Source organism: Serinus canaria, chromosome 2 (genome assembly GCF_022539315.1).
Source record: "Serinus canaria isolate serCan28SL12 chromosome 2, serCan2020, whole genome shotgun sequence".
Taxonomy (NCBI): Eukaryota; Metazoa; Chordata; class Aves; order Passeriformes; family Fringillidae; genus Serinus; species Serinus canaria.
In genome coordinates, this window is record NC_066315.1 from 46,998,941 (window position 1) to 47,008,769 (window position 9,829).

Sequence of the window (9,829 nt, forward strand, 5' to 3'; positions counted from 1 at the left end):
GGATAAAATGACAATGACTAGGGGAAAAGTTCAGTTCATTATACTTCTACTAAATTTTTACAGTAAAAATTGGCTTCATTCACTTGACAAAAATTTTTAAAAGGTTATAAAAACCCAAATTGTCTCTTGAACAAACAAACAATGTTTCCTTCTATTCCCTTCTGTCATCAAACACTGAATGTAGCTACAGATGGCTCAAGAGTTTCAGACAGGTTTGATTTTTCCAGTAGATAGTGTCCCTTTATTGCCAAAGAATCAGACCTTTAATTAAGCTGGAGAGAGGCAGGAAGAAGTTTGCTAATGAAGAGAGGACCATAAGGAACTCCAGCTTCTGAAGGAAAAGATAAAAAGAAAAGCCTGAAGGAATATCATTAGCCCTCAGGACCTAATTCTCCTGTTTAAATAAAACACGGATGCAGACAACTAATGTTAGAATTTACAAAAGCAGAGGAAACAGTCCTTATTTTTATGTTTATTGACTTTTAATTACCTTTCTGTACAACCACGCCTTTGCAAACCTCATGTTTGAGATGGGGCATGAGACCTGAAGCATGTTCCTACAGCACCTGTTGTCTTTGAGATGGCTTATCAAATTGTAAGTGTGGACAACTGGTACTTGACAGCACCTTCAGCGACAACACTTGACATGCTCATACCAGCCTCCCAGTTCCTTCCCTTGTGCTGTAAGAGCAATTGTTTGCTCTTGAAATTCTGATCATGCTGTCACTACCGGAGCATGTTACTTGGAATTCCTGGAAATTTCCAAGAATAAACTGGAATTTCCAAAAATAAACTAGAATTTCCAAACACCTGGCAAATACTTGTACATAAGGCAATGGATCAACTAGCTGATCATGAGCACTTGGAAGGATTAATATGCAAAAATCAAGGCAAATAGTCTGTAGAATTTTTCATTCAGAGTGGTTGAAATTTTATTGTTTGACAATTTGATGGTCTGTAAATACACACAGTATTTCTACAGTGCACATTTTAACTACTGTACAAAATTTCAGACTTGGGATGACTGAGAAAAGTCATGAGTTAGAACCTGAGAACAGTCTGATCTCTTCTGTGGTGGCATTTAGAAGCTGCATGGTGTGCCAGCTCTGTGAGCAGATCCCTGCACTGTGCACAGGCCCACGGAGGGCAGCATGACACTTGCAACAATCTCATTTTAGGACTAAAACTTAAAACCTTGTAAAACTGGCTCAGCATTTATTTATGCTCCAGAAAATCAGACTCATAGAATTATAGAATAATTTGGGTTGGAAGGAACCTTAAAGATCATTCCAAACCCCTGCCATGGGGGCATAAATGTCCTATGAATATAGATTGTGAGATATCATATCACACCAAGAGTCCATTTGATATTGTAACATGCAGTAAATTATGTCATTATTCTTAATACTTGTCTGGCTTGACATACCTTGATGCATCCACAGTAATAATTTGCATATTTCTGTTGTCTGTGACATCTCTGTAGTTCAGAGGAAAAATTGTGACAAATCTTTAGGAATGCCAAAACTTTTCTTTTTTGTAAAGGAATTCATGCATTAAAATGTTATAAAAGACTGAGAGATCATCTTCTGACTCTTGAAATGTCTAAAGCAGGTACCTGATTTGAGAGTTGGGCCTTCTTATACAGCCACTAGCCTGCCCACAAGGAAATTCATAGCCTATGAGATCCTGCATCTCCAGGCTCTTAACTAAGGCACAGAAGATACATGTATAATTAAACTGTTAGAGAACATCCAAAAGGGCCATGAAGATGGTGACTGAGGGGGAATGAAGATGGTGGTCTAGAGGGGCAATTCATACAGAGGTCACTTGGTGGCTGACGTCACTTGACTTGTTCAGCCTGGAGGAAACTGAGGGGAGCCCTGATTGCAGCCAGCTGCTTCCTCGCAAGGGGAAGCAGAGGGCAGGCACTGGTCTGTTCCCTGAGGTGACCAATGATAGGGCTTGAGGGAACAGCATGAAGCTGTGCCAGGGGAGATTTAGGTTGGGCAACCAGCAGAGGGTGGTTTGGCACTGGAACAGGCTCCCCAAGGAAGTGGTCACAGCACCAGCCTGACAAAGTTCAAGAAGTGTTTGGACAACACTCTCAGTCACATGGTGGGACTCTTGGGGTGTCCTGTGCAGGGGCAGGCGTTGGACTCGATGGTCCTTGTGGGTCCCTTCCCATTCAGGATATTCTGTGATTCTGTGATTCTAGTTGATGCTGATATCCATTTATCATGCTGGAATGCTGGAATAGCTCAAAATCTCAATTTATTGGCAGTAAAATACCATCTCTGTTTCTCCTTTTTTTTTTTTTTTTTAATTTATATATCTCGTGATAAGGTAGTATACAGTCTAAAAACTTGTATAATTTCTTTCTTTCATTCCTCTGCAGAAGCCAGCAGGGCACAGCTCAGGCGCGGTAACATGAAGTAAAATCACAGCAGTTGCAAGCTGAGTTACAAGCTGAGTTGCAGCTAAAAAATTCAGCCTCTTCTGTTATTTATACTAATAGTAGGGGTCATGTGAAATGTCTGACCTGTATGTGGGATGACAACCAGAAAGAACTTGAGAATCTCTATGCTCAGACACATCAGTTTTCTCCAAGCCTTCTTAAAAACTCTGCCTTACCATGAAACAATCACAAGGATTCCCACATTTGTTCTCCAGAACAAATGACTTTGAGAAAATCAGTATTTCACTTCTTGCCAAATTTTTTTCTTATAAATCACAGAATTTACATTTCACTTAATGATTTGGAAAACTTGATTGACGGGAAAGAAAGAGTGGGTTTGTGCTGTTCTTGCTCCGTTCAGTTGTATACATGCAGCCAGAGTGGTTTATTCCTTAAGAAAACTAAGGGAAAGGTCATGTTCACATGGGTTTTCTCACTCTGGAAGTGTGTATCATCTCAGTACTAGAAATATTACAATTCCCAACAGTACTATAGGAATTTCCATAATGGATTTCCGTCAGGAAAAACGTCTCTGCAAGCCTTTTTGTTGCCATATTAGCAGCACTGACAAACAGGTTTGACTACATCTCTTTTGACAAGAAGCATGCGATTGTCAGTGATATTTCTGATATTTCTGGAAGCAAACAAGCTGAAATGCATATGTTTTTTTTAATATAATAATGGGCTTCTCAGTTTTTGGGGTTTTTTTGTCAGGACTCATGCACTAATGTTTTCTGTATGTACCAGTAGATCTTTCCTCTAAACTTTTAACTCAGTGGCCAATTTCCATCAAACATCACAAAGGGTAGAAGTCAGACATTATTTGAAAGCTGCAAGAACTACAGGGCTATTAGGAGAGAGGGAGAGAGAGAAACTTTACAAACGTATTCACTGATAAGAAAGCTAATAATCTTTCTCCTTTCTAGCCACCAGAGAATTCAAATGAAGCAGACTGAGAGGGAAATACAGAATTACTTGTTTTCACTTGCAAATCATATAAAGAAGAGACAGTTTAAGGCCCTACAAGTCTGCAAGGGGTGGCAGGCGAATATTTGTCAACATGGAAATGGGCTTCTAAAAGAAAAAGAAAAATTATTTCAAATACTTAATTTAAAACATTGCTAAAATGGCCATTGGAAATCTATCAAAACTGGCTATTATCATGGGGGTTTTTTTAGAAGAGGATTTGTTTTTTGTAAAAAATACTGTTTCCATTTAGCAAAATCCTTGTCTTTTTAAATTTCAAATGATTCTAAGACACTATGAAGAAAAATTGGAGACAAAGCAGCATTTCTACAAAGAATGATCTCTTGCAAAGCAGTAAATCCAGGAAAGTCTACTGATATAATTGATTTTTCACTTTGAAAAAGCCTCTGACCTTACTGCCTACAAGAGGCTACTGATGAGATCAGTGCTGTGATCCAGCTTCTGCTTCCATCAGTAGCATTCTTTACTCATGTGACGCCCCATTAACATTAAGAGACCTGTCAGTCTGCCCACATGAAAGAAATTGCAGTCAGCTCCCACAGAGACACTGATAGGGTAGTATATGATAAAATGACAGTGAGAGCTGAAAAAGTGTTTCTCACTCTAAGTGTTTCCTTGTTTTCTGCTACTTGCTCAACTTCCTTTTGAGTTTTATAAGCCCTTTGGAGCAGAGACTGTTCTCCACAGTGCCTGGCTATAGACCAAGCAACAAGCTGGCTGTGCTTTAAGGACATGTATGAAACATGGGAGGTGCACAACGGTCTGCAGAAACTGGGGCTTCTTTGTGCATCATGGCACAACCCATGCAGCCCCACAGTTCTGGGTCCATAACCACGGAAGCAATAAACCCAAAAGGATCTCTCATAATTTGAGAACAAAGTGATACTTAATTAAAATAAGAAGAAACAAAGTGTGACCCTTTTTTTCATAGTTCTTTTTACAACAGCATATAATTAGTCTGTGGAACTTGCTATCTAAAGATAATCCCAAGCACCAGTTTTGAGGGCAGCGTCAGGAAGCATTTCATTAGGGAAGGGCATGGTTCATGGTAGGAAAGGAGTAACTTGTCCCCCAGCTAAGAACAGAGCAAGTGCAGACTGAAAAGGTGCCTGTTTCTTTCTCCATAGCATAACAAGCTATGTTGAACCATTTTCAATAAGAGTATATCCCTTTCACCTCCAAGAAGCAGTAATGAACTCATCTGAATCAACAGCAATGAAAAATTTACTGTCACTGAAGACCACTCCTTCCTATAGTCTTATTTTTCTTTGAGTGTGTTCAGGGCTAAAAACCTAAGGGGAAAAAAAAAAAAAACCAAAAAACAAGAGACTTGATAGTAGCCAGAATTTTTCATGCTCAAAGGAGAAGTTCCTCTGAAATCTGATAGGTTCCTGATTTACATTACAGGGGCTCTGTCAGATATTTTTAAATTTTTTACCTTTTCTTGTGTAAAGTTTGTGTCAGCATCTTTAATTTCAGCTCAGGACAACACAGGCAGAAAAATGGATGCAGGCATCTCCTGGCATGTGCTCAGATAACTGGCACCTGCACAATAAGTGTGACATACTCCAGATATCTTGAATTTTTATTTACTTCAAGTACAGTTGATCTTTGTATGTGTGCTTGCCAGTTATCAGGATGGACATCACTTGGTCTGCACTACTGCACATCCACTGAGGCTGCTACTATCCAGAAATCCAGACAAAAGACCAAATTCCTGGTTTCCCGTGTCAACAAAATTTTGAGGATGAGGGGAAGAAAGGACATGCATGGAAAGAAGAAAGATATGTAGGTGAATACCCAGCTTTTCATGAAAGAAGGGATTGGTCCTCCACTAACCACTGCAGTGATGTTTGTTGCTGAGTGCCTCCCCAGCTCCGTGCTGGGGAGGGAGAAGCACAAGGGAATTACAAGGGCAGAGCAGCGCAGCACTGCCACTTCCGAGCCTTCCTCACCATGCTCCGTGCATAGCATGGCCCAGCATTTTCTTTCAGGGGCACCTGTGGGACAAGGAATAGAATTAGGAGTGTGGTTATGGCAGAATTGTGAGAGAGAGAACAATGAGAACAAGGTGTGGCGGGCTCAGTGCTGAAAATGCTTCGAATTAGCAAGGCAGCTCCTCCCTGCTTGCAACTCTGGTGTAGCCATTACCTCCTGGCAGTATCCCTTGCAGTAATCCCTGGGGACTTCTCTCTCCCCCTGTCCCATACACTCTGTGTGTCAGTGCTACACAGGTGAAAATAGCCACAGGAGTAATGCATTAATTGGCAGAAGAATGTGAAATGCTGAGAATGTGTCTTTGTGAAGGGGTAGAGGGAAATCTTTAAAAACTGACGGTCTAATGATTATAATCTATCTTCCCTCATTCTTGTCTTTATATGCCTTATTATTATTATTTAAAACAAAAATGATCAAATTCTTGCTAAGTTTTATCCAGTCTCTAGAAAAGAAATCATCATTCTTCAGAACGATTTATCCTTTTTGAAGTTCCAGTCTTACAGGTTTGCAGATGTCACAGCACATGACTGGAGACTTACAGACTCTAACTAATAACTTTACTCATGAGCAGTCCCAGGAAACTTCATGCATCCATTTCAGTGCACAGATATTTACAGAAACAAGATCCAGTTGTCTTGGAAATCCATATATTTTGTATATTTATATTTTGTTATGTCTGCGCCATTGTCTCATGTCTGTTGTGATGACACTCATATTTTTTGAGTAGAAACAAGCTGGTTTAGATTTTGCTTCCCAATATTTTTTTTCCAAATGCTTTTCTATTCTTGTTTGTCTTTTCAGGGATCATCCTGACATCTGTACTCTGAAAAATATAACCTTCTCAGTCTGAAATGCTGTTCTTGCAGCTAGAAGATTTTATAATAACACTGTCCACTAAACATCACGCTCTTATTTAAAGAAAGATTTTACAAATTCTTCAATATAATAAGAAGAGTCTTGAGTCTCAGTTTAAAGTTTCAAAAGCTCCTTGCTCATATATGTGGAGCTTAACACTGTGTTTTGAGAATCTTTAGTCACATCTCATTTACAAGAGCAAGCTAGAGTGAAATAACTGGGGGGCGGGGTATTTTGCCTGCAGTTATTGTTGCCTTGGCTTTTGTTTTATCTAAAAATTGCAAAGGGTGAATTCAGCCTATAGGTTTTGTAAGCAATAGGGGTTAAACCCAGTTATAATTTAATTCAAGACATTCTGAAGTTGTTGCAAGAGGAAGAAAGACACAATTTCCTCATAGTGACACTTCAAAGAGAAGTCTTAGCCGTGTAAATCTGGATGCTCCAGTTCTAGCAAGGAATCCTATGTGTGTGTGTAATCAGCCTTCTTCCTAGCAGAGCACTTAGAGCTTCCTGAGGAGTACTGCAGGTCACAGGGCTCCTCCTAAACCCAAGGGGGATCTTGGGACTTCATTTGTGAAGACCAGGTTCTACAAGCTGTCATGAGAGTTCTTAGGCAGAGTCAGTTGCTCTGGCCAGTCTTGATCCCTACAGTCATTTCATAACAATGCCAGACTTCTTATATTGACAGTCTGCTGTTTGACTGCATTTGCCTGAGTGCCTTTTGGACTGTTCAGCCAGCTACTTGTGCAGCAAGTATGCCAGGTATTTTCTCACTTTGCTGGCACAGACATTGTTCCTGCTGAACTTTATATGATTATTAACCAACAGAAGGCTGGTAAGAGTGAGCTTCTTGACATCTGTCCAGGATCTAGATGTTACCGTAACACAAATGGTCTTTAAAATCAGTATTTCATGCACTTTCACTGCACTTTCACATCTGTCATTTTAAGTTGCATGAACTTGAAAGGTTCTTTGTTTGTTTGCTTTAATGAGAGGCTTTGGCAAGACTCCGTGGTCCTAGGACATGCAAGCCCTCAGGTCACATAGCACACAGGGTGTTGCATGTCAGGCTCCATTTTCAAACACTTGCATTAGCACACAGCTAACAAACAGCTCCTGAACACAAGTAAAGATCCTCAAGAATTCCCAAGTCAAAGATTCCCATGTCAAAGATTCCCATCCCCTTATTTTGCCAGGTTGCTCCAATAACATTGTGTTGATGTCCAGAGTGTTTTTCTGCCATCTACAGAGTAATCAGTGTTCAGCAAACACCAAGCTTGCTTCTCAACCATGAGATGTGTTGCTATCTCATGCTTGGGAAAATAAATGGCACACGCTTAGGAGTGCTTATTCACACAGGTACCTAACCAGATGTCAAAGCAGTGAGTAATAGGGAGACTCAACAAGTTACTAATCAGCTATTAACTGTGTGCTTCAATAATTGGCTTCTGCTGAAAACCAGCTCTCCACAGGCCACAATTTTAGGATGGAAATGGCAAGTTAAATGAGAAGCATACAGAGATGCTGTGGTTAACCTTGTCAGTCAGTAGATGGCTCTGTTGCTTGCCACCTTCAGGGAACAACAATGCATTGCCATGGCCAAGGAGAGCGCTCTTCCCCAGGGATGCAAGGAGCCACTGACAGTGCTGACAGACCTTTTTACTTCGTTCTTTCCAAATGGTTCAATTTGCGCACAGTATTCTTCATCTACTTTTTTTTTTTTTAAGATGTTTATTAGTTGCACAAAATCTTTGTTAACTCTCTGGTTGAGCCCTCTATGCATTGCTGTTTTACAATACAGCTTAGCTTTAAGTAATTATCGGCTCTTGGCATCACCATAATTTCACAGCAACCACTTACAAATGCCCCAGTGGGAAGGAATGGGTTATTTCAACTGTTTAGAAGTGGACTGTGAGTTTCTTCAGTTATGTATTCATAGTCACTGTCCTGGCTTCTTCTCATTCTCACCTTGTGGCCTAGCAATTGTGCAAGTGATGGGCTTCCTGTCAGCTTAAAACATGGCAACACATCACCAAAAAATTACAATTGCTTCATTGATTAGCTCCAGCAGAGAGTATGAATAAATACTCTTCCCTTCCAAAGAAACAGTCACACGAAATTGGAATTGCATGAGACTGCCAGAGCATCAGGAGGAAGCTTGGAGTGTTAGGCTCCTTCTATTCTGCAGATAAAACAACATTTCAGTTACCCAGAAAATCTATTAATGAGTTTTCTCATGCATTAAATGACCACACAAAACCCTCTTCCCCTCTGTCCTAAAAACACAAGCCAGCATGATGCCAGAAGAACTCAGTGGTGGCAGAATTTGCAATGGGCACAAGGAGATTTTATTGGCTCCAATGGAAAGAAATGAAAAAAGAGGCAAGTTTATTTTTTGGCAGTTTCAGTTGTGGGAAGATACAACAAAACTAGTAGCAGAGGTAAAAAGTTCAGGAAAAAATAGTAAACACTAAACACTTTCAGGTGCAGGTGGATTAATGTTCAGAAGGTGGTAATATTCTCTGAGCTCCTGGAGCAAGGAAAGCAGGTCCGGTGGGCAGGATCTGCCGTCCTCTGGAAGCACTGGGAATGTTTTTATGGGTTTCAATAGCCCATAGAGCTGCCAAATGTTGTGCATTTCACTCAGGCCAGTGAGGACCTTCTCACGCTGGCCTGGCTTTCAGCTGGTTTCTCAGGCACTCAGGCTGGCAGTAGGAAAATGTGTCAGGCTTTTGGCTTGTAGTTCTGTCTTTGGACTGTTAGGGGCCCCCATGGCTCTACTCCTGTGTAATCATGACTTGTCTGTAACTGGAGTAGGGCCCTAAGCAGTGGATGTGATCCAGGACAAGGGCACCAGGATAAAGGTTCCCAAGCTGACACATCTATTGTCAGTGATGGCAGGATCCCCAACATTTTGCTCCACAGGTAAATTAGCTTCTGCCTCTTGAAAGCCCAAGTCAGAGCATCAACTCCTTTTCTCACCCAGCAATGTCTGACTCATTCATTATCCTTCTGCACTGGAACCACATGGATCTAATGTTCTATGTGGTGACCATCTCTTCCCATTAATCCCCTTTCCACTTCCCAGCAGCATCCATCTAGTACTGCATTACCCCACACCTCTGCTCTACACTGCTTCAAGTAATGTGTGTTGCCCACTAGTCTGAAAATTGTTTGCAAGCATGTGTAAAATTGCACACAGGGAGCATGGCACCTTTTGGAATCACTCTTTCAGTCCCAGTCTGGGGCAACATAATTAGGACAATAATAATCACAAAATCAAAGAAACAAGTTTTCAACTTGTGCAAAATGCCTGCAGTCAACAAATGACTGCCCAGCATGTGGAAATGAATAACCAGGGTCTGGAACAAGATAGGATTTATATTGCCATAGATTTCATACTGGATGGCAAAAAAAGGTCACACAGATTGAAATAGCGGAGGAATTTATCTAGAAAATGCTGCCTCACAGAGCTGTGAGAATATGGAACGTTAAAAATCCATATTCGATGAGAGGTCAAGGGAGATATTTAAC